Raw genomic sequence first — 25,234 nt, forward strand, 5'->3', positions numbered from 1 at the left:
TTTGCAGGGAGTGCAGATACAGGCAGTTAACCCCTACTTGCCCGCAGCCCCCCCCCCCCCCCACGCATCTCTTTACCCTTCCCTGCATAGCCCCATCGTTTGTCAGTACTCACCCAACCCTCAGCTTATATTCTTCCCACTTCACGAACAGTATGGATATCTGACTTTCGAAGACTCCATTGTAACATTAACAGTCTTTCCATATGGGTTGCTGCTGCAATTTCTGAGATTGTGTTCAAGAAAAACATTCCTTTCAGAGGATGTCCTAGACTCTTCTGTTTTTTTTTTTCTCTCTCTCTCTCTCTATCTCTATCTCTATCTCTCTCTATCTCTATCTCTATCTCTATCTCTCTCTATCTCTATCTCTATCTCTCTCTATCTCTATCTCTATCTCTATCTCTCTCTCATGTACCATACTCTTCTCAGTGCACCAGTGATGCCGAAGCAGCTTACTGAGCAAGGGTTATATGAGGTGGATTGCCATTTCCTTCCCAGCAGTCGTTAGGTCAGCAATTTGTAAGTTGTTCAAGGTGCCGGTGATAGCTCGCATTACTCTTCACGAAGGAAAACCATTGGGTCTTCAACAGCCACCAACGAATAATAGCAGGCGGGACACCCGTTTAACGTCCATCCGAGGGACGGCACGCACATTGATGAATCATCCTGACTGTGAAACACCAGGATGACAGTTTATAGCTGGGTTGGGATTCGAACCCAGGCAAGACAGCTTAGAGGTGAGTGTGCATACCTCTGGGCCATCCTCCCAGCCCTTCTCTTCCATTATGATCGGCCAGATCTCCGCCACAATGGTGAGATTGTTGATTCGATCAAGAGCTCCATCTCCTATTGACGATTATCTGTACTAACCCATTGGGATGCCTCTGGCTGCGCATTCCTCTCCATTACTATCTAATGTTTACCATCGTCATGTTCTGCCTATACTCCACAATTATGATTGAATGTACATCCATCTTTCTGCTAACATGGACCAAATAATAGCCACCATTCCCAACCCTCTATTCCTCATCTGTGGCGATTTCCACTGCCACCATGCCACTTTACTTGGAGTTTGCATTGCAACAACCAATCATGGCATTGCGGATAAGGCCTTCAGTGAGTCCATGGCTCTGAACCAATTCGGCAACTTCCCAACAAGGGGATTTCTCTTCATGGTACTGTGTGTCCTCTTTTCTGGAAAGAGTAATAACCAACTTTCCATCTAACATCTCCTCTTCCTCCTCTGCCCCACCTGACTCCTCTGAGCATGTTATTGTAAAAGTGTAAATCACCCTGGCTGATACTACAGAGTTGGGTTCTCCCCTCTCTCTCCCAATCTCTCTTCTCGCTTCTCTCTATCTCCTCTCTCTCGCTCTCCCCCTCATTCTCCCTCCCCCCTCTCTCTCCCTCCCCTCCCCCTCTTTCTCTCTCCCTCTCCCCCCTCTCTCCCTCTCCCTCCTCTCTCTCTCTCTCCCTCCCCTCCCTCTCTCTCTCCTCTCTCTTCTCCCCCACCCCTCTCTCTTCTCCCCCACCCCTCTCTCTCTTCTCCCCCACCCCTCTCTCTTCTCCCCCTCTCTCTTCTCCCCTCCCTCTCTCTCCCTCCTCTCTCTCCTCTCTCTCTCCCCTCTCTCTCTTCTCCCCCACCCCTCTCTTCTCCCCCACCCCTCTCTCTTCTTCCCCCCTCTCTCTTCTTCCCCCCCTCTCTCTTCTCCCCTCCCTCTCTCTCCCTCCTCTCTCCCTCCTCTCTCCCTCCTCTCTCTCCCTCCTCTCTCTCCTCTCTCTCTCCCCCTCTCTCTCTTCTCCCCCACCCCTCTCTCTTCTCCCCCTCTCTCTTCTCCCCCCTCTCTCTTCTCCCCCTCTCTCTTCTCCCCCTCTCTCTTCTCCCCCCTCTCTCTTCTCCCCCCTCTCTCTTCTCCCCCTCTCTCTTCTCCCGCCCCTCTCTCTCCCCCCCAACCCCTCTCCTCCCCTCTCTCTCTCCCCCCTCCTCCTCTCTTTCTCCTCTCTCCCCCCCAACCTCTCTCCTCCCCTCTCTCTCTCCCCCTCTCTTCTCCCCCCCGCCCCTCCTCCTCTCTTTCCCCCTCTCTCTCTTTCATCAATAGTCGGAGAAGGTAAAAATGTCTGTGTTCTCAAACTCAGATGTGCTTGCTGTCACTTATCCTCTATCTGCTATCTTTAGCCTGACATTCACCTTCGGGAATCTCTCATTGCTTGAAAGACAACGAAAAATCACTCCAACACATGAAAAGGTACAATGACAGATTTTCTCAACAACAGACATGTTCGCTAACTGACAATTGCAGGGAAAGTCTTGGAATCCCTCATTGCAGCTGACATTGTTTTTTTCCTTTTCTACAAAGTCCTGATCTCTGACTTTGAGCATCAGCTAAGATTTTGTTCAAGCCACGAAACTTTGTATATGTGCTGCTTCTTCTTTCTCAAGAATCGATAAAGGCCTGAATGTGAAGTAGGAGCCTTTACGTGGGTAGGTATTTCTAGATATCTCAGGAATTTGACATCGTCTGACACACTGCTCCACCTGTCAAGCTTTCTGCCTGTTGAATACAAGGCCACCTTCTTTCCTGGCTTGCTGATTTCCTCCACTCACGCAATCAGCACATGTAACTTTCAATGAAACTCTCTTATCTCAACTCCGAGTGGAGGCTGGAGTGCCCTCAGGCAGTATCTTCAGTCCAGTTCTGTTCCTAGCCTTGATAAAATCTCTCTGAAGCTTTGGAAAAACCCTCTTTTCCTCTTTGCAGATGACTCTAAGTTACACCATACCATTCGACCTCTCGACAAACTGGAAACAGCAGTTTCACTGTCTGCTCGCCTGGAAAGGATCATATCGTCGTTTCAGACTTGGAACACTAATTTCAGGACAGAAAAAAACATTGCATTTCCTACCGGTTACTCCAGAAGGATTGTCAAATTAACTTTCATCTTATTCTTCTTTAACAGCCACTATTACCCCGCATTGTAGGATCGACCAGGGGAAGCTTGGCCCAAGTCTTCACAAACCAGCTGGCCAGGCCTGACGTTCAACTAGTTAGGGCAGCAATTTGGCATTTGGCCATGCTGCCAGCAATGGCTCACCTACTCTTTGTGAAGGACACCGTGAGATCTTTAACATGCACCAACGAATGCTGGCAGACGGGACGCCTGATTAACATACATCCGAGAGACAGCGCACACACATTGATGAATCACCCTGCCTGTGAAACACCAGGATGACAGTTTATAGCTGGGTCAAGAATCAAACCCAGACTAGTCGGCTTAGAGGTGAGTGTGAGTACCTCCAGGCCATCCTGCCAGCCCTTGTCAAATGAACCCTCCAATCTACTTCCACAATCAACAACTTGAATAAGTTTAGTCTCTCGAACTTCTGGGCTTCACCATCAGCTATGACCTCTCCTGGGCACACAATTTATAAAAGCTTGCCTCAAAAATTGCTGTGCATGGGCATGCTCAATCATAGCCGGTCCTTCTTTGATAAATGTGAACTTCTCACAACATACAAGACCGTCGTCCACAGTTAAATCGAGTACTGATCTTCCATACAGGCTGGAACCACCACTTCACACCTGTCTCACCTGAATGCTTGGAAACCAAGCTCACGACATCATTGGCATTTCTCAAAAGACACAGAAACATGCCTGCTGTTCTCTCATAAAACACAGTTTGGTGGCCTCTGTTTTCAACTCACCTCTCCCCAGGTGTAGCTCCCTGTGCCCTTTCGTCTGTCCAGGTGACACGTTCTGTCAGCAAGCCACTTCTTTATAATTAACTGCCACCCTCAACAGAAAGGTGGAAGGGTTAAAATTGCTTTAACTAACAAATAATCCATTTAATTCTCTTACTTCTACGATGTGTCGATGCGTACTCAATTTGTACACGGTAGCATATGAATGTAGTTATACAAGCTAGCGAGGGTGGGGGGGGGGCTTGTGTTGCGTACGCATTATATAGATGTGTGTGCAATTTGTAGATGGTCACATATGAGTGTGGTGAAATGACCCTCACCAAACTCGATGGGGTAATGGTTGGAGAGTCTACTCTGAGTCTGGGAGGTCGGTGGTTTGAATCCTCGGTCATGCCCAAAAACTTGTTTTTATGTCACGTGTTGCTTCCTTCCAACGATGCTCGACATTTAAAATGATGGAGCACAGATAAACAATTCTGGGAAGGCAATGGCAAATTACCCAGTACAACCCTTTCCGCAAGAGACTGCTTCAGCAGCACCAACGTTCTGTGAAGAGTAATGTCCATCAAAATTAAAATGTGACCCCGAGGCTCCCACGACTGCCATGGACTTGCGATTTGTATGCATTATGTAGATGCACACACAATTTATAGGTGGTCACATATGAACGTGGTTATATGGCCCTTGGAGCTCCCTCCCATGAGAGAGAGAGCTCTCTGGGATTTTCAGCAATTATGCACAAAACGGACAGATATGGACAGGCCGCCTGGGGATACCAACAGGGGCTGAGGTTATGTCCTAGGTACAGGTGGTCATGCTCAACGACCACACTCCCACAAGGATACACAAGGAACTTTTGTGCAGAAGGAGGCCATTCCACCCACCCGTCATGCCTGCGCTGCACCGATCCCAATATCACCATCCATTCACACACAAGCTACCGACAAGTCCTGCCGATATCCCCGTACCCCTCTCCCTTCAAACATCCGGGTACCTATCTAAATCCCAAACGTATCTACTCCTCCAATGCCACTACCTTTCCGGGGAGACCATTCCATGCATGAACCACTCTCCAACTGAAAGACCACTGACTTAAAACTGTCCTAACCCTCATCTTCTTTACCCCCCCAAGCTATGGCCCCTAGTTCTAATATTGTCCACTCTGCTGAAAAACTCCACTTCAACTGTCTTGTCCACAGCCTTCATTATTTTAAACATCTCAATCAGATCCCCTCGCAATCACCTCCTTTCCAATGTAGCCAACTAGCACATTACCCTGAGGGGTGATTGTTTACACAACCCCTCCCTTCCCTCATAGTGATACACACAAACACACACTTATATACACACACACACACACGTCACACATATACACACACATACACACACATATTACATGTACAAATGGCTCCACCACCCATGTGTGCCCCAGGGTCTCCACAACCATAAATCCGGCACCAGACGCAAAGGGTTACCCAAACGTGGTAAAAACGCTATTCAACATGTTGACTAATCGGTGATGATTAGGAGGTTCCAAGTAAGACAACATACATACATACATACATACATACATACATACATACATACATACATACATACATACCATTTCTCAAAGTTTTATTTGCTTTATTCGTTTCCAGTAGTCACCTGTGACGTGTGACATCACATTTACTGCAAATAGCCTCCCCACAATAAACACACAAGGAAATTAGACACAGGTGGAGGCTATTCAGCCCATCATGCCTGCGCCACATCAACATCACACTCGGGGCATGGGCTTCGGTTAAAAAAAAAACACACATCATCAACCACCCAACATCCATTGATGAGACGATTTGTTGATGAGACGATGAGACCCACCACCAAAAAAATTTTAAAAAATAAACAGCAGCGTTGCCTGGTTTATAGAGATCAAGTGATGATAAATGGTGATTCATGCGATATGATGATTTTGATAAATCTTGATAATGAAACTTTGAGAAATGTTCGTTCATTTGCAAGCATCAAACCACATCATTGGATCCCATTTCATTCGTTTTTTCAATTTATCACGGTTTGAATTTGGAACGGTAATTTGTGGACATCCTATACACGAATGAAAACTATTCGAATCGCATCATTCAAGATACTCAAAAGTTCCGATAAATATAACAGTAAGAAGTCGAAGAGTGGATTGGAAGGGGATTAGGCCTACCCATTGATTGAGGGTGATGACAAATGGTAGACGAGAGGAAGTGACAATGCCTACAGATGAGGATTGAAGGAATTGGTCGGTTGGGTAAAGCTCATGACGTAACACAGCCGATGGAGTCAGACGAGAACGGTACTTTGCATATCGGATAGAGAGTGCTACAGATCTGTCGCTGTGTGTGTGTGAATCCTTGTGAGTGGAATGGAAGCTAAACATTGCATTTTTGAAATCGCTCGTACTTTCCATCCAAAATGGGTTTTAACGATACTAAAACGGGTCAAACCTGCAAAATATGGGTCACTTGCCAAATAAGCTTTCATTTTGAGGGTTGAGCCTCATGAGCGTGCCAAAGCCTGAAGCCTCAGCCTAGTGTCAGGTGTGCTTATTTCTTCTTTATTTATTGGACATCACACGTATGTAAATGAACGCTGGTTTTACGAGGGCCAGTCAATAAGTAAACTTAAAATGGTGATATAAATTTGAGAATGTCACGTGTGTCGTCGATGACATATGTTATATCTGTGGGTAAGAGTCATGTTTTGCCTGTATTAGATCTGGCAACATTGAGCATATGTCGGCAGTCGAGTAATTCCAAGATGGCGGCTCACTTAGAAGCATGCACTAGGGAGAAGCAACGCTCTGTCATCTGTTTCTTGGGAAGTGAGGGTGTGGATCCCAGTGAAATCCATTGCAGAATGAAGATGCAATATGGTGACGCGTGTTTATTGCTGCAGGAGGTGTACGACTGGGACAGGAAGTTTAAAAGTGGAGTGTCCAGTGTGGCAGATGCTGCTCACTCGGGCCGGCCTTATACAGCCGATGCACCAGAAATGGTTGCAGGAGTTGAGCGCATGGTGAGGGAAAACCGTCACACTATGCTGGATGAAGTGGTCTCTGAATTGAACATTAGCTATGGTTCAGCACACCATATCATTCACAACATGCTGGGGTTCCGCAACGTGTCTGCAAGGTGGGTGCCTTGAAAACTCACACCCGAACTGAAAGAACGGTGAGTGGACGCAGGTGAAGAACTTCTGTGACATTATGAAACAGAAGGCGACACTTTCTTATTGCGCATAGTGACTGAGGATGAAAGCTGGGTCCACTACTTTCAGCCAGAAACAAAGAGGGCAAGCAAAGAGTGGTGCCATTCAACGTCACCAAAACGCGAAAAATTCCGCACATCTGGGATAGCCAAGGCCCACTTGTAGAGCATTACATGCCCAGAGTGCATCATACTGCGACCTCCTGAAAAATCATCTGAAACCAGCAATCAGATCAAAACTTCATGGACAACTCACTGACGGTGTTTTGTTGAAGCATGACAATGCTCAGCCACATACTGCTCATGCTACAGCTGCAACAATCGAGGACATGCATTTTGAGTCTCTTCCTTATCCACCCAACTCGTCAGACCTCACTCCATTGGATTACCACATCTTTGGGCCACTTAAAGCAGCGCTTGGTGGACCACTTTCCGATCCGACAAAGAGGTCCAAGAGGCGGCACACGAATGCCTACACAAGCAGCCAACATTTTTTTCGAGAGGAGTCCAGGCCTCAGTAAAGCACTGGAAAAAATGCATTGAACGCAATGGAGATTATGTTGAAAAATCACAGTTGTTACACACGTAAATGTAATAAGCAATTAGTGAAAAAAATATTTCAAGGTTACTTATTGACTGGCCCTCGTACTCTGTGTGCGTTACACATCAGGTACAGCGAATTTCACCTCCCTGCACCTTGTATTTATTATTTTTTAAACGCTTCTGTACACCGCCATTGAAGCCTGGTTGCAAGTCACCGTCTACATTTCCAAAAGAAGTGACGTAATTACTCTTTAATTGAAAACGTTTTTTTGTCTTTTTTATCCTAAAAAAAAGACCATAGTGAACACAGTCATGTTAAAAGATTGACCTTTAAAACCCATCTTAAATCATCCTTTTGAAGGGGGACAGACATCACACAAACTAGTATATACACATATACTAGCAGGGTGTGCTTCCACATTGTGTAAGCATATGAACCGTGCTTTCCCATTGTCTCAGTCGCTCACCTCCATTTGATTTTTATGCATTTATTTTCATTTATTTATATTTTCATTCACGGATGCTTTCCGATGGTTCTGTGATTTTTTTCCAGTGTATCGGCTTTGATGTCCATCGGCGCACAAAATGACCATGCTTCCCCGTTGTCTCGGGGCGCTCACCTGCATTTTTTTTCATTTATTTATGTTTTCATTTATGGATGTTGTCCACCAATTCTGTGAATTTTTCCAGGGTACTGGCTTCGATGTCCATTGGCACGCAAAATTTCAGCTTTCTACGTCACCCAGAAGCACCGATCTTTAATATCAGTCAGTCAGGCAGTCAGTGGTTAGAAGGAGCGATATATCGCAATTTCTCAAAATGTTGTGGACGAGTTCTGACAAAACTCTGTGGTTGAGTTGGTTAGGTGACAAGAACTAGTCAACTCGATTTTGGTGAAGGTCCGAATCAAGATCCAGCCTTTCAGTGGGATAAAAAACGTAAACTAATCGGCTTGGCGGAGGTATGTGCTCTACCAAGTGCCCTTCTGGTTTCTGTGCTGTTTTGATGCCAGAAGGATATGCTGTTGATCTCAATTCTGATATCTGGTCACTGGATCAAAGCAGAGAACAATTCATACAGAAAAAATATCAATTATGCCTTTTGGAGATTATATAGCACAGTATTAGACATATGAATACAGGACTGTAATACACACAGGAAGTGGTTTATTTAGCTCACCTGGAAGGTAGTTCCGGGGAGCTGATGGGATGGCGTATCATCCATCCATACATCCATCCATAAACACTTGCAACTTCTCTGAAATTACACACATGATTTTGATGAAACTTGACCACAACCATCATCACCCAGTATGTACCAAAATTTGTGTACCGCATAAAAAAAAATTTTGGGCCCTGTAGGGGTCTAACGAGGTGTGTGGCGAGGTTGACCCCCAAAATATGTCTTTGGTGTCTTCTCAGAAACTACACACACAATTTCGATGAAACTTGATCACAACCTTCATCACCCAGTATGTACCAAAGTTTGTTCACAACATTAAAAAATTAATGAATGGGGCCCATAACATCGGTACATCGGTACATTTTGCTGATTCCATCCCACGATGTCTTCCTCCTCAGTATCATTATTCTACCAGGTGAGTGCCCAGGGGTATTGCCCCGTTTTTTTTTGTTTTTTTTTTTAAAGTTTGACGTGATGAAGTATGCCTGTGAATCCTCACTATTTTACAAACTACATGTACTGTACATCACTTTGCTATAAATGTGCACATACAGCATGCTACAGACACATTTTACTTGATTGGAGGTTTTAATGGTAATCAATATCAATATCAATTCTTCCTTTAGCCCTGTACTGAAGCCAAATCGACTGAATATAACCCTGTACTGAAGCCCACCCCCACACACATCATGCCTGACCAGAAACGGCTATTAAAATGCATTTTACCTTTTAAAACGTCAATATCCATCTGATTTTATTCCCATTTTTTGCAACCAAGTCGAAAACCATCTTAGCCATGATGAAAAGTGAAACTAGATCGAACTTGAGTAATGATAAAGCGGTGAGAGAGTCAGAAAGCACCAGCCTTACAAAGGAGGCCGATGAAATATCAGACCAATATGACATATACCATCGAAGTATAGAAATTGTGGGTGGAATCAGGCGAACCGTCTAACCGATGGGTGAAACTCGCACGCACGCACGCACGGACACATGAACAGACACGCACGGCTCCTATTTACACCAAAGATAAAGTCCTGTCTCCTTCAAACGTTCCTCATAGCTTAATCTACCGAGAACCAGAAATCAATCCAGTCATTCAATGCTGAACCTTCTCTCTGGCAGCTATGTCCCTCCTCAGATGTGGTGACCAAAACTATACACTATGTTTCAGATGATGCCTCACTAAATTCCTATACAGTGTTAACACTACCTCTTTCAATTTATAATTTATCCTCCGAGGAATACAACCTAAAACTCTCAAAGCTTGATCTGTGGCTGCTTGGTATTGTGCTGTCTGCTTACCTCCCCCTGCCCCATACCCTACATCCTTTATCTATTATATCACCACTAGATCCTTCTCCTGTGTGACACACACCAAGACTGTCCCTTGCATCATGTAATCTCCATTTTCTTTCTTCCTACCCATCCCCAGCACCTTGGCTTAAAATCGTAGAGTTCTTGAGCGCTGTTAGCTTTGTTTCCTTTAAAACACACATTGTGGTCTAAGCGCTGTTATGTGGAGTTCTTGAGTGGTTCTTGTTATTGTGGTTCTTGAGCGCTGTTCGCTTGCCTCCAAGCTTTGTGTCATCTGCAAATTCAGAAAGCCAACTCTGCACCCAACTATCCCAATGATTGATGTAAGCTATGAATAACTAGAACGGGCACTCAGTAGAGCGCATACCTTCGCCAACGCTACATTTTGCCCCCCCCCCCCACCCAGAAACCGTTGATTGTGAGGGTATTAAATCCCATACCACATCTGCCATCTCATATGTGTTATGATGGCTTAAAAACATTAAATTTCCTGTGTCATATCGTATATCACAAGATTGGGCATTGAATTCACAACATTTTGGCATTGGTTGCATGCAAATTGGATAAAAATCGACCGCACTATGGCAAAATGACGATTTTGACCTTTTCATGACCTTGACCTTGACCTTTGACCCGATCGCTCCCAAAATCTAATCAAATGGTCCTCGGATAATAACCAATCATCCCACCAAATTTGCTGCGATTCAGTTCAATACTTTTGGAGTTATGCGAATAACAAACAAACACACATATTCACAAATAAATAAATACACATCGATCAAAACATAACCTTCGCAACAAAGTTTGCGAAGGTAATAATGGTCCCAGTACTGAACACCCCCCCCCCCCACTGAGATACCCCATCACTTACATCCTCCCAGCAAGACATCCTCCCACTCACAGCCACCCTTTGCTTCCTATCACTAATCCAGTTAGCTCCTGGACCAGCCACTATTGTTACACTTACTATTTACAAATAAAGAATTGGGGTCTTCCTTTTACCCTGAATCCCATGGGATGTGGAAAATTTTTTACCACCTAAAATCTTTCCAGGCATATCCCGAGTACAACCACCAATTTTCAACTCATTCCGTCCAGCGGTTCAGGAGTGCGTTCAAATCAAAAAAACACACAAACGTACAAACAGACACATTTTTTTTTCTTGAAATATATTTATACATATACACGCACATACTAGTGGGGTATGCTTACACATTGTAAGCAATAACAAACCGTGCTTCATATGTAGGTACACAATAAATAGCAGCAGTCGCAGTACGACCTCCCATCGTCCCCATCTGCAGTTAGCACAACAAGGCTGCACTTGTTTTAGGACATCTTCATTTACGGACGCTTTCCCACGTTTCTGTGGTTTCTTTTTCCGAGTGTATTGGCTTCGATGTCCGTTGGCATGCAAAATTACAGCTTTCTCTGTCTCCCGTAAGCTACCGAACACGAATATCAGTCAGTGAATGGTTAGAAGGAGCTTCATATTTTAGATGATGATGTACAAAAGTAACGCCATCCTTTCAGTCATTGACTTTGTATTATTCTTTAGACTTGCCATCATTCCCCATGTTATATGGTATCTCAAAACCAATATAGCTGGAAACAAACTTGATGAGATTCACAAATCACAAAAAGAGTATCTGTGTTCTACTGTTAGATCCTTCGTCTGTGTTACATGCTCCAAAACCACCGCTAACATCATGTCCTCCATATTTGGATTATTCCATGTACATTCACCTGCCCAATCCCTTACATTTCTCAATAGTCATGTGCATTTGCCACTTCTTTACCCAACACGTTCTCATAGTCCACGCTCCGAGAACATCTCAGCTTTACTTGTTTTGATCACCCCGCTCTTTGCTATTTCCACCTTACCTGAAAGCTTCCATTTTTAAAAGTGATTTTTCACCATTGAGAGATTGAGTCAAAAACGATACATAGTCTGATTAAAGATATCTGCAATTGATTGGGCCCGATATATTTTTGTGGATCAGGCATTACGTGGCGGAGGTATGCACTCTACCGAGTGCCTTTCTAGTCTTATCTTTGCTTTTCTCTTTCTCGCTGTCTCCTTACTTCCTCCTCCTAAATAGAACATTTCTGCTGCGAGTACATTACCTGCAATAGTGGAAGTGATGAAGCAAAATAATGATTTAATAGCCTCCCATGTCATTTTAATTACTAACTAATTCCTCTCTACTACCTCTGAAATAGCCAACAGCTCTATTAACTGGCTTTTATTTTACTAGCGGGTGGGCACACACTTCTCGGACCACCTTCCATGAGCAATGTGCTGCTGCACATTTCATTTCATTTTCTCTTTTTTTCATTTCATTTCATTTATTTTCATTTATTATTTTTCATATATATTTATTTTTCAAAACCTATAATTAGCCAGACATAAAATAAACCTGGATGGGTAAGTTATGGTGAGGGATCAGTTTCACATCTGGCACCAAGCAATGCTCTTCAAGGTTCTTAATAAAAGGGTTTAGACCAAAGATAAAACGGTCCACAACATCAGTGGGAAGTGTCCCACAGACGAGGGAATTTGACAATAAGGGAATGATATATAAGCATTTGTTCAACATTATGGACTTGTCTTGGATTAACATTAACAAAATTATCAATAGCAATGTCAAATCTGTTATACAAATATTTTGCGAGAAAAACAACAGATAAATATTTAAACCTGTTCATCAAGTATTACAGACCAAGCTGGAGCAACGGAGGGAATAATTAATATTGTCACCACCGTGACTTGGTATACGTCACTTTGGGAGACCAAGAAAGGATTGGGTAAATCTTCTCTGGACGACCTCCAGAGAGGATTGCTGGGACACAGTACTCGGGCACCAAACGGGGGCAGCGTACTCAAGGATCAGTTGAACAAGAGCATAGTAAAGCTTAATGAGTGTGTGAGCATTTTTACAATTCACAAGTCTCCTGATAAACTCAGTCATTCTGGTAGCTTTTGAGACGACTGTGTAAACATGGAGCTTCCAGGTAAGATCCCTGGAAATGGACAAGCCCAGATATTTGTCATGGTTCGTGATTTCAAGAGTTTGAGAACCTATCATGTAAACTGGTTTTGGTGAGTTTCTAGAATGAGTGAGGGTTATCAATTTACATTTATCAACGTTGAGTTTCATTTTATGAAGAGAACACCAAATGTCAATCTGACGTAAATCGTTCTGCAGAGCGAGCTCATCATCCTGACGAGAGATACCTCTGTGAATAACAGTGTCATCAGCATACCGTCGCAGGTTACACCGGACACAGAAAGGCAAGTCAAAGGCAAAAACATTAAAAAGCGGGGGCCCGAGAAGTGACCCCTGGGGAAATTTGTAATTTCTTGGAAATGCACTTTGTAATATTTGTTATTTTTGAAAGAAATTTTATTGATCACAACATATCATTCTCCAAATTATGAGAAAAAGGAAGATGATTTGTAATACCGGCGACCACAAAAGGTGGTGCTATTTCCACCACATGTTAATTTTGGAGTTTCCGTAACATCCATGTTTGCTCCCTTCTGCATTTTAAAAAGCCCTTACTAATATTTTTAAATATTCTTTGTCACACCCCTCTAATCCTCTCTTTTGTCTTGTCTAGTTAATTTACTAACTTTTGTCCATTTACTTTCATTAAATGCCAATCTGCTTCCAGTCCAGTTATATTTCAAGTAAATGCTTTCTAAATCCAACAGATGGCACACTTACATTTGATCTGTTTAATCTCAGTTTCATTCTCGACCTCATTATAAACTGTCAGGTTGCTGCTTCACAGGCAGGGTAATGTGGTCCATCATACTGGCCAAAAATGGAAGAACACAGAACTGCATGTCCTTTTTTGTTCAAATTTCATCTTTCACATGAAATTGCATCCACAGTATCTCCTCTATCTCTCCGTATAAGTAATATTGTTGCAGGGCCGGGTATCGGCCGTGAGCACGACTGCTAGATGGAGCAGCAGAGTTGGCTCTACCGATCACCCGGAATTTATAGGTCGTCACCCGGATTACTCTGGAGCCGACGGGCCCCTTATCGGACCAAAGTTCGCCAATAGGTCGACCACGTGGGGAAGGGTCGATTGGCAATTTCAGTTTACCTAAATACCCACGTGGTCCAAACTACCGGGGAAATTCACCCTCGACGGCACCCGTACGGAACGAGCGGCTTAGCGTACTCAAACCGTGTGCGACCCGAGCGGTTGATCGCCGAGATCCGTCGGTCCAATTGTCCCATTACAGCGGCAACAGTCTAGCTAATTTTCCAACACGCAGCACGCTAAGCCAATGGACAAAGGGACACCAACGAGCTGAAACATTCAACAATCAGGGTTTATTTATAATGGGGCAGGGGAGCACAAAAGAGCAGAGTTAAACCGATTAAAAGAAATGCACGTATGTACAACCAAAAAGCACTTAACAATTCACTACTTATCAGACTGGTGCCATAAACACACACACACAAGAATCAGACCAATGTGGTCTTTATTTGGACCTCCAGCCCAGAGGACAGTCGAGCTGGAGGTGAGAGTCTGTTTGACCTTTCCGCCTCGTGCGGTCTTCAAGGACCAGGTCCTCAGGGCAGAACTGGACCCCCAGCACAATCCAGACGATCCAGACGCCCTCACGGCCGGGCTCCAGGCGAAGCTGGCAGGAGAAGACCCTCCGTTGCACTGACTACTCCGTGCGCAGACGCTTTCGCACTGAACCACCTTGCACGCAGATGCTCACTTCCTTCCAGAACCAAACTCTCTCCCCGTGCACAGACTGCACCCATAATTATACCCCCCCTCTTCAGAGGGGGGGCGCCTCCCCGCGACCCTCCCTCTCTCACTGGCTGGTTTCGGCACGCAAATCGCTCGTCGTCTCTCCCACTGGCCAAAACGGCCAGCAAACTCCTTGATTGGCCTGGGGGCGTGGTGACATCACGTGGACTGCCCCTCACACAGTCGGGGAAGTCTGATTGGCCGGGCAACGGTCACCTCACTCGTTGCATGCTGATTGGTCGAGGGCCACCGCGCGGCCCCTCCTTGAACTCCGCCCACCATGACGTCAGCCAGAGCGAGGTGAAGGAAGTGAAGTGAAGGTGAGGGTAATGCGGTGTCGTCGGCGTTGATGTTAGTGGTGTAAAAAGAAAAGAAAACCTGACTATTAAAATAACTCCACAGCACAGCAACATTTAATTACCCATTAGACCAGGGACGGGACCTTAAATGGCAACACGTACTTACCGATATAACTGATCTATAGGACCTGAATGTTGAGTGCAGTAAACTTCCAAATCCATAACAATATGTCTTAGAGAAGCGTAGTTCGATCCCGAGATAGGTGAACTCGATGACATAGTACCTGTGCATGAGGTGAGCATTGAAAAACAAAAACAGCATCTCGAAATTCAAACATGCTGTGTTCTTCCATTTTCGGGCAGCATATCTCCGATAGACGTTCATTTAGGGACAATTCTGCCATCATTGATTGCTGGTGGACGTTAAAGACCGTCGGTATCTTTCAAGGAACAATAAGCGTGCAACTGCTGGAACTCAAGAAAACTCCTGCCCTAAATAGTTCTGGTGATTATTGGAGCCTGCTGCAACTTATATCCCTAGAAGACAAATCATGATACTAAAGTCAGTTGTGATACGTAACGTCAGTTGCCCACATTATCCCAAGATACGTAGCTTCACCATATACCAATCAATCTCCAAAACTAGGTCTAACACTGATCTCATCCTATCCCCACCCCAGTAGCTTTATCTACAGACTGGTTCCAGTCGCAATCTTGGACTAAATGTATAAACTACTCCTCCGCCATGTTGCCTATTCCCCATATCTTAATCCAATCATTTGCTTGGAAATAGAAATCTCCCTATAATCGTTACTCTTCCCTTTTCACAAGTAAGTCAACAAAGTGAATTTCACCATCAGCAATGCATGCACGTAATATAATTTTCAATTTTGTTATGTGTGATATTACAGGGGCAAATGTGACTGTGTGCGTCATTTCGTACCTGACTTCCCAAAGTGTGCCGCTCGTAATCATGCTGTCAATATAGCTGCACGCTCCAAGAGCACACCATACTGGAGCAGCGAGGAGTCACCAGGTATTTTCTGAGTGAAGCTGTCCAACTACATGACATTCTTTCGAGAATGACTGCACTACATCATATGAACTGTATGTCATAGAAAAATGTTTATGAATCGTGTGAATGGTTTTGAATGGACTGAGGTGTGTGTGCGATGAACAACTGTCTAGGCGACCAGTTTCTGCTGCCAAAGAGGACTTGCCTGTCTTTAGAGCACGAGTAGGCCTTCTGGGCACTCGCACCATGCACGGGCTATAAAGTGGTCAACAAAGGACTCACACTTGGCCCTGCAATATCAACATATAATACAATTGTATGACACACATGCATTATTACTTTCGTCACCGAAGGTTATATTTTCTCCCATGTCTGTTTATTTGTCTGTTTGGCTGTGAGCAGGATATCTCAAAACGTTATGGACGAATTTGGACGAAATTTGGTGGACCGGCTTGGTGTGTGTCAAAGACGAATTGATAATCTGGATCTGGATATAAGAAAGTTATTTTTTTTTTTAATTTTTGAGTGATTTTCACCATTGGCAGACGGGGCCAAAAACAATATCGTAGGCGGATATTTCAAAAAGTTGTGGACGGATGATGACGCAACTTTGTGAATGAGTTGGGTAGATGTCAAGAACAAGCAGATTCAATTCTGGTTCAGGTCAGGATGCACATTCGGCCTATCTGTGGGATACAAAACTTAAACTGTCCAGACCGGCATACAGAGGTATTCACTCGAATGAGTGACGCTCTAGTTAGCTGCAGTAAAATTTACTTTATTTATTTACTTAATCTCATAACTATCTGAAGTCCAACCATGATCATCTCTCTGGTTTCTTCCTTCCTGTCGGACTTCTCGTCCTCCCAACCCTGGTATATCTAGTCCCCTTTTCCACCCATGCCTGAATACTCCAACCCCTCATAACTGAATGCCCTCCTCTGCTACTCCTGCTGCCTCATGGCCCTCTTGCTCCACAGGCTTCTTCTCAGCCATGTCGACTTGCATAGAGAACTCCACTCCTATCAACAAAATGTATTCCCTTACTCCTGTAACACCCCTTTAATGTGGTTAACGATTCCCAGACTGGAAAATTTCCATCTCTATCTCCCATAGAGCTGAAAACATTGAACACTACTCAAACTGCATGTTGTCTCTGTATCTGCCCATTGTTCCCCTACTGCCCATTTTGCTATATGCTTTGTTCGACTTCGCTTCCTGACCACCATCTTAACTAATTGGTACCTGCCTTGGCCTGTGTCTTTCTGAAAAACAAAACTACACTAAATTGACCTCCTTCACAATACAACTGCGAATGATCTAAAAACTTCATCTCGAGAAACCAACCAACCCAATACCACAGCGTAACCATAGATCACATTTAATCTAAATGTACTGCTTCCACAACCTAGTCGAGTCTTTCGGGTTGGCCTTAACTACACAATCCATGAACCAACTAGATGCGCATTTGCTACTCTCCTAACCAATCAAAACCTCTCGGTTAACTTATTTGCAAGACCACCCAACAACTTTGCAATGGCAAGTCATCATTTCATATGCAGCCTGTAGCTGTTGGTTGCATCATTTCTGAGAGCGTGGGTGTGCCACTGATGCAGTTCCCCCTGTTTCCAATAAGCTGGTACTCAATTTGACGACCTCGCAAGGAAGACGGGCTGAGTCAACCCACCTGGTGTTATTGAATGGCAAGATCGGGCCTCGGACGCAACACCTTAAGATCTTCATAGTACAGGCATTTCGTGAAAAAATATTTTGTCAACCTTGACCAAACTGCAACAAAAGGTATCTCTCCTGTTTTAAACTCCTAAATATGTTCTCCTAAAAAAAACTCCTATGCAATCAGAAGTCAACAATGCCATAATCTTCATCTTCACCAAATGCCAACTGTTTTATGTTTGTACAAGCAGATTCTCTGCAGTTTACACAAGTGGGAATGCACTCAATGTCATGCTTCTTGCATGTGCACCTCAATTCCCACTCTTTTAGAAGGAGTCCATCTCCAGATCCCTTCCACTCTTAAACCTGAAAGAATACATAGAAGCTGTAGTACTTGCTGCTACTGATGTAGGTGGTAAGCTCCGTGGTTGAACGTGAGACACGCCGGAAACCACCGACTCACAGAAATGCTTGTGTCACAGAGGGTCGAGCTTTTCACTGGGTTCCCTATTGTAGAATGTAGAGGATCATCAAGGCTTTCTCTCCTGAAGCTACTCATCGGTAGAAGCTAACTGTGCAACAAACACCATAGCTTGCTCACAGAAGTGACTGCTTGTCTTGAATGTATTGAGAGAAGCTCCTTTCCCGATCCCGTAGAGGCAAGATGTGTCACATCCAAGGATAGCGTGGAGGAAGAGGATGTGTTTGCATATGTCTGGACCATGCTGTTCCTTGACCACATTGATGCTCCAGATGTGAGGGTTCTTCATGTTTTTCTTAGGCCCTGGGTGAAAAAACAGGTCATGAGACTCGAGCACAGTAGGGACGAGGAGGTCTGTGTCATCGCCGACCATCACACTGTTGGTGACCGAAGCAGACTCCACAGCCTTTTGCACGACGAGGAGATCGGATCTCCTGAAGCATGATGTGTCTGACAGTTCCTTCATATGCTTTCCCACAATCCAAAAAATACTGATTTCAGGACTTTCCAATGCAGGATTTCTTAAGACTTTTTACATGTGATCGAGGACACCTTAGGTACGATGTAAGTGAGAGGGCTTTTGTTTCAATTTGTTTGAGGTCATGGCACATAATGCCTGCAAGATCAACCAGTCACCTTCACCATTCAGCCAACACCAGGCTTGCAATAGCAAGTGAAGAAACACTTATTCTTAGCCCAACAGTAATGGAGAAAAATGACCATGAAGCTCACTCACCAAAATCACGCGATGTGGTGTTAAAATACGTTGCATGAAAAGGTGGAAAATATTTTTGATCGGAATAGCAAAAGGCATTTAATGAATGTGAAAAAATACATTTGATGAAAGTGATGTCAGTAAATTATATTTGATGTTTTTCTCTGTGGGAATACCCCCACCTGGAGAAAGTGAAGTATTTAATTACACAGACATTTTGAAGGTTCAAAGTACAAAGTAAGTAACCTGATAGGATTTAATGAATACAAGCCAATCACCTGCACAAAACGTAAAAACGAATGACCAGCTGCAGAGACAATGCAGTTTAAGAATTTCAAGGATAAAGAACATTATATTTGATGCTTTTTCCTGCATATATATATATATATATATATATATATATATATATATATATATATATATATATATATATATATATATTTAGATTAATGCCACACCAAACGTTTCTTTAATATGTAGTAAATAAATAAAAATAAGGAAAACGTGTCACTTACAGCTACCTATTGAATAAAGGCAACCATTAAAAGGAGATTTTTTTTTTATATGCAACATCTCGAATGATGGAAGAGAAAGAAGGAGTAGAAGGTAATGCACTTCCATTGATTTCTTCCAAGTATTACCTGATCAAGTGGGACAACACATTGGCACAACAAACAAACGTAAGGACTAATTGGATGAGAAGACGGAAAGAAACATATCGGTTCAATATCCCTGGAGAGAGGAGTGCGAATCGCAGAACACAACAAAATTAATGACTCATGAAAGTGCTTTCACGGTATAAACTAGAATTGCATTCGGTGGGGCACGTACCACCGCGAGGCTGAACAGTTCATATACGTTTGGTATCCCACTGATAGGCCAGATCTGGATCTGAACCAAAATCGAATCGGCTTGTTCTTATTAACTACCAAACTCATCCACCTAGTTTTGTCATAACTCGCCCAAAACTTTTTGAAATATCTTGCTATATATCGTCTTTGGCCCCTCTCTCAATGGTGAAAAATTTATTTAAACAAGCTCAAATGAGCTAAGATCCTCGTCCTCTTAACGATGACGTCATAAAAACGAATATCACGTCATTGTGATGTATCAGGTTTGCGATAAATTATCTGTACTAATGCCCGGCTTGATTCCCGCAAACAAAATTCAAACAGCTTGCCTAGTTTCGGAGATAATGGTATAGGCGATTACCATTAGTAGCGATATTATGACATCAACTTTTTTTCTAGGAAGAATTTCCAAAATCAGAGATGGTTACTGCCTGCGCGTGGGCTTTCTGCATATACATGGCAAGTTTCACGAAGATCCGATGAAAACTCTGGGTTGTGAAACAAAAAATGTCAAAAAATAGGAATGACGTCATAAAAATTGATACGACTTCATAGTGATGTATCATATGTGCGGGAATTCATCTCTGATAATGCCCTGTTCGATTCACGCAAACAGAATTCAAAAAGCTTGTCTAGTTTCGGAGATAATTTTTTAGGCGATTTCCATTAGCGGAGATATTTTGACGTCATAACTTTTTTTCTAGGAGGAATTTTCAAAATCGGAGATGGTTACTGTCTGCGCAGGTTATTTTTACATATATATGCCAAGTTTCAGGAAGTTTCGATGAAAACTGTAGGCTCTGAAACAAAAAAAGTCCACAAGAAGAAGATGAAGAACAACAACATGAGTAAGACTTAGAGATCCTCCACGAGGATCTAAAAACAAAAAAATTCTCGTAACCGGATCCGGATTTGGATCTTCACCAAAATCGAATCAATTCGTCCTTGTCACACACGCAACGTGTCCACCAAGTTTCGTCCAAATCCATCCAAAAGTTGTTAATATCAAGCTATATATCATATTACCACTACCGGGCGTAGTGGTGTGCACCTTTAATCCGGCTACTCGGAGGCTTGGGTTGGAGGATCGCTTGAGGACGGGCGCTCTGAGCTGGGCCGCGCTATGAGAGGGTGTAGGGCAGCCTGGAATCATGGTGAAACCCAATCCTTATCCCTGTGTCGTAAGAGGCGACCGGGGTTGTGTCAGGAAGGGCATCCGGCATAAAACCTGTGCCAAATCAGTATGCAGATTATAACGGATGATCCGCTGTGGCGACCCCGAACGGGAGCAGCCGAAAGACGAACAACAACATGTCATTTTACCCCTATCCCTGGTGAAAAATAACATTAAAAATATGGATCTGGATCTTCACCAAAATCAGAACAATTTGGCCTTGTCACACACACAACATGCCCGCCATTTAGTTTGAATCCGTCCAAAACTTTTTGAGATATCCTGCTCACAAACAAACAAGAAAGATGTCGTGCAGAGCACGATACTTGCAAAATCACTTCAACAAATTGGACCACAGAAATAATAGGTGGTTAAATTCAGTGACCTGATGTGCGAATCCTCTACAAATTTCATATCAATCAGATGAAAATTTAGGATTTTAGAAATCTCACCGAAGTTGTTGACCTTTGGCCTATTTTGACCTCTTGGCCAATGTTGACCTCAAAGATAATTATGTAATTGGTGGTTGATTTCCGTGACCTTATATGCAAATCCTGTTCAAATTTCAAGTCAATCAGATGAAAGTTGACGATTTTAGAAATTTGACAAAGTTGTTGACTTTTGGCCTATGTTTTTGACCTTTTGACCTCAAACAATAGGCTTCTTGCTTATGATGAACTCCACAAGATGGTGAAATTTCCTGATGATGGGTTTAAAATTGTGACTTGTAGTCGATTGGCATACAAACAGACAAAATAACACATGCAACCAACCAATATACTTGAAAAATCTTCGATTTTCACAAGTACCAAACATACAGACAGGGGTGATAACATAACCTCATTCCACCTTCAGTGGCGGAGGTAATTAGAAAGAAAAAAAGAGAAACAATTGAGTGGAGGTGAGCTGTCATTTTGGATTTTTTGAGTTTAACAAAGAAGTTACTGGAAAATGATGAGGGAGAGAGGGAGAGAGGGAGCAAAAAAGAGAGAAAGATAGAAAAAGAAAAACAAACACATACACACACACACACACACACACACACACACACACACACACACACACACACACACACACACACACACACACACACACACACACACACACACACACACACACACACACACACACACACACACCAGATGAGAGGTGGGTTAAAGAAAAAGAAAAACAGATTACAAACTTGTCTCTCTCCTGATCTGGGAATAATTAGATTCCGGTCTAGTAAATAGAATATGTCATTCAAGCCCGTAAAATCTCTCAGTCTCACCCTTTCACTATGGAAGGACAGTCAAGCGAACCCATCTATTTCATTTGTCATCCACTGGAAGAGATTAGGTCTCTTGACCTTATTGGCCTCACTATCAGCCATGACCTCTCCTGGGTTGACCACTAGCAAAGCTGGCTTGCAAAGCCAACAGCAGTCTGGGCACCCTTCATCCATCTGTCTTTCCTTGTAAAATCTGAGCTACTCACAGTCTATAAGGCCTTTGTCTATAGCTTAATGGGGTACTTATCTCTGCAATGGGCTGGTGCCTAAGAATCACATCTGTCTCTCCTGGATTCTATGGAATCTAAAGCTCTCAAAGTTATTGGAAGCTCCCATGATGAGGCCGAAGCACAAGGTCTGTTTCTCTCGATCACATTGAAGCAGGTCAGTGCTTTCTCAGTTTTCTACCACCTATTCTTCAATATTGCTTCCTCCATTCTCAGTTCTCCAACCTTCATTATCTACACTGGGATACACATTTTTCCAGTAACCCCCATTTAGCTTCAACTTCAAAATCCAGGCTGAATGCACATCACAACCCTTTTATTTCTCACTTCTCCCGTCTATGGAACCACCTTCCAGAGGCTGTTCTGTGTTCCTCTTCCCTCCAAAGCTTTGTATGCAAGCTGGGCACAGCCATCTTTTGTCACCACCAATTATGACATGTGACCTTTATTATCTTGATTCACATTTTCAAACTCAACCATTTTACTTGCTTGTTTCAGTTTAATATGCACAGAGTCATGAGGAGCTAGAACATAAAATGGATCAGGATACAACAGAACAAAACGAACAGCAGAATGGGAGGGGGAAAACAGCAACAGAAGGGACGAAATAGAGAGAATTTTTAAAAAATAAGGGATGTCAGGAAGATGGAGGACTTGGGGAGGACACAGAGTGTGGACAAGATGGACACAGAAGCAAACTCTCAAGAAGAAAAACAGGAAAGTTGGAAGGGAATGGGCTTGGAGAGAGTTAACAGGGGTGGAAAAGATCATTGCTTCCTCTGAAGGATTATTGCTTCCTCTGCTGCTGGAAAAAGATCACCATCTGAGATGGTGGTGAACAGCTTTCTTGAAAACCTGGAGGGAAGAATTGGTTCCACAGGTGGTAAAAAAGAAGCATGAATGAGGGGAGTCAGTCTTTTCTGGGTCAGTTTCCCAAAATTCTGGATTTTGGGAGTTTCACAACAAGAGGAGTTTCCTCCCCTCCTCCCTCTCCCCTTTTCCTGTTCGTTCATTCCCTTTACATTTGGCTCACTGTCAGCTCTACCTTCATCTTCCATGAACCTCACTCTTACCAGTAGGTCCTGTCCTGATTCTTTGTGGGAGGTGACAATGATGTTAAACACTTTGAATTCTACAGCATGCAGGCATGAGAAGTGTGAAGCAGGGGCACCACCCCACAGAGGAAAGCAGTACTCCATTGAGTATGGACAAAGGCCTTGTAAAGTGTGAGTTTAGAAGGAGTTGGCAAGATGGTGGACCCATAGTCTTCAGCTGGAAGGGAAGGTCAGCTTTGATATTGAGGCCCTGCAGATGTTCAAGCAACTGAACCTCTTCCAGTGGTTGATTGTGGAAATTAATTGGTCAGTTGATTCAGTGATCTTTCCAGAAAGACGGGGGACAATGTGAGATTTGTCTGGACGCTGGAGTGAATGGCATCTTCCACATGTCAGGCCAGGATTTGATTATTTCCACGTCAGCAGAGAGGGAATCAGCCGGGCTGCTGGTGGCATGCGGTATTGTTCGACATATTCTACAAAGATGAAAATATGATTTTGCAAAACATCAGTGGCCATTTATGTAAATGAAGAACAAGACTAGGCCCAAGTTAATTGCTTGGGTACTCTCATTTCCATCTCTTGTCTTTCTCAGGTATTTGCAAATCCACATGACCATCAGACCCTACTCTTTTGAGTTTCAGTCCATCTCCTGCTCTGTGGACATTACACACTTTCCATCGATTGGTTGATCTTGTCTGGTCACTGATGATGTGTGGGTTATGCAAATTGGGCCATACTTATTTTGCTCTTCGGTACCCTTCATGTGATTTGTTATCACTTAGTCTGCCTCATGCAAAACCATATTTTGCAAGTTCATTTTGTCTTGCTGACGATGCCAAAAATCATAATCAGCAGATTTTTTTTGTCCAACAATGCATTTTGACATCAGGGCCAAGGTTCATGTGTATTGTTTTGATAAGCTAATTGATAAGCTTTGACCAAGTGGTTTGGTTTATCTGGGGATAAAAGTACATGTGCTGAGCTTTATGGTCACAATGTTTTGATTTTCTTTTCCAGTTTTTTCATAAAAAGGAATTTCTTCACCAAACTTGGTGGTGTAAATGTTAGAGTATCTGCTTTGAGTCTGGGAATTTGGTGGTTAGAACCCTGGCCGAGTCATTCCAAAGACTTTTCAAACGATACATGCTGCTTCCTTGATGCCCAGCATTTGAAAAGGAAAGAGCATGGATGAACAACCATAGATTGGCAACCATTGCTCAAACTTGATTGGCATCACGTCCTCCTGTGTTGAAATTCCTTTTAAGGGGACTCATATTATATGTTTCTCTTGCATGGCCATGCATTTGGTGGTCATGCCTTTGGATCAGCTTTTCATGGCTTTGCATGAGCATGTACTTTGATCTTCAGGCTAAAGTACATATGTTTAGCTTTGTCATAATATTTGGATTATTTTCATTTTTTTGATAAAAAATGACCTTTCTCAAGAGAGAGAAATGGCAGCTTCTCAACGGATAAATATTTTGGCCTTCGGGCCAGCATGCATGCATTTACTTTATGACCATACATTCTGGCCTTGTCATGATGTTTGGATCTCTTACTCTTTTCTTTTTTAGAGAAGCTGCATTTGAGATTGATTATGCAGACACATCCCCTTCGGGATTGTTGTCTTTGGGAAATGGGGGTAAACTAAAGGAAGATATTACTCTCTTTTGCTCTCTCGTTTAAGCAAGTCTTTAAGTCAAGAGCACC

General features: G+C 43.3%; 1 long non-coding RNA gene across 1 annotated transcript in view; it reads right to left on the minus strand.

Annotated features, from left to right (window-relative positions):
- The window catches only part of LOC147032539 (uncharacterized), a 50,887-nt gene that overhangs the window by 11,251 nt on the left and 14,402 nt on the right, over positions 1 to 25,234 (minus strand). Inside the window, exon 3 of the long non-coding RNA XR_015052093.1 lies at positions 8,656 to 8,733. This is a non-coding gene — a long non-coding RNA (uncharacterized LOC147032539). The remainder of the gene's footprint in view (positions 1 to 8,655; positions 8,734 to 25,234) is intronic.

The sequence above is a fragment of the Eptatretus burgeri genome, chromosome 2 (assembly GCF_056783735.1).
Source record: "Eptatretus burgeri isolate ZD-2024b chromosome 2, Ebu_testis_v1, whole genome shotgun sequence".
Classification (NCBI taxonomy): domain Eukaryota; kingdom Metazoa; phylum Chordata; class Myxini; order Myxiniformes; family Myxinidae; genus Eptatretus; species Eptatretus burgeri.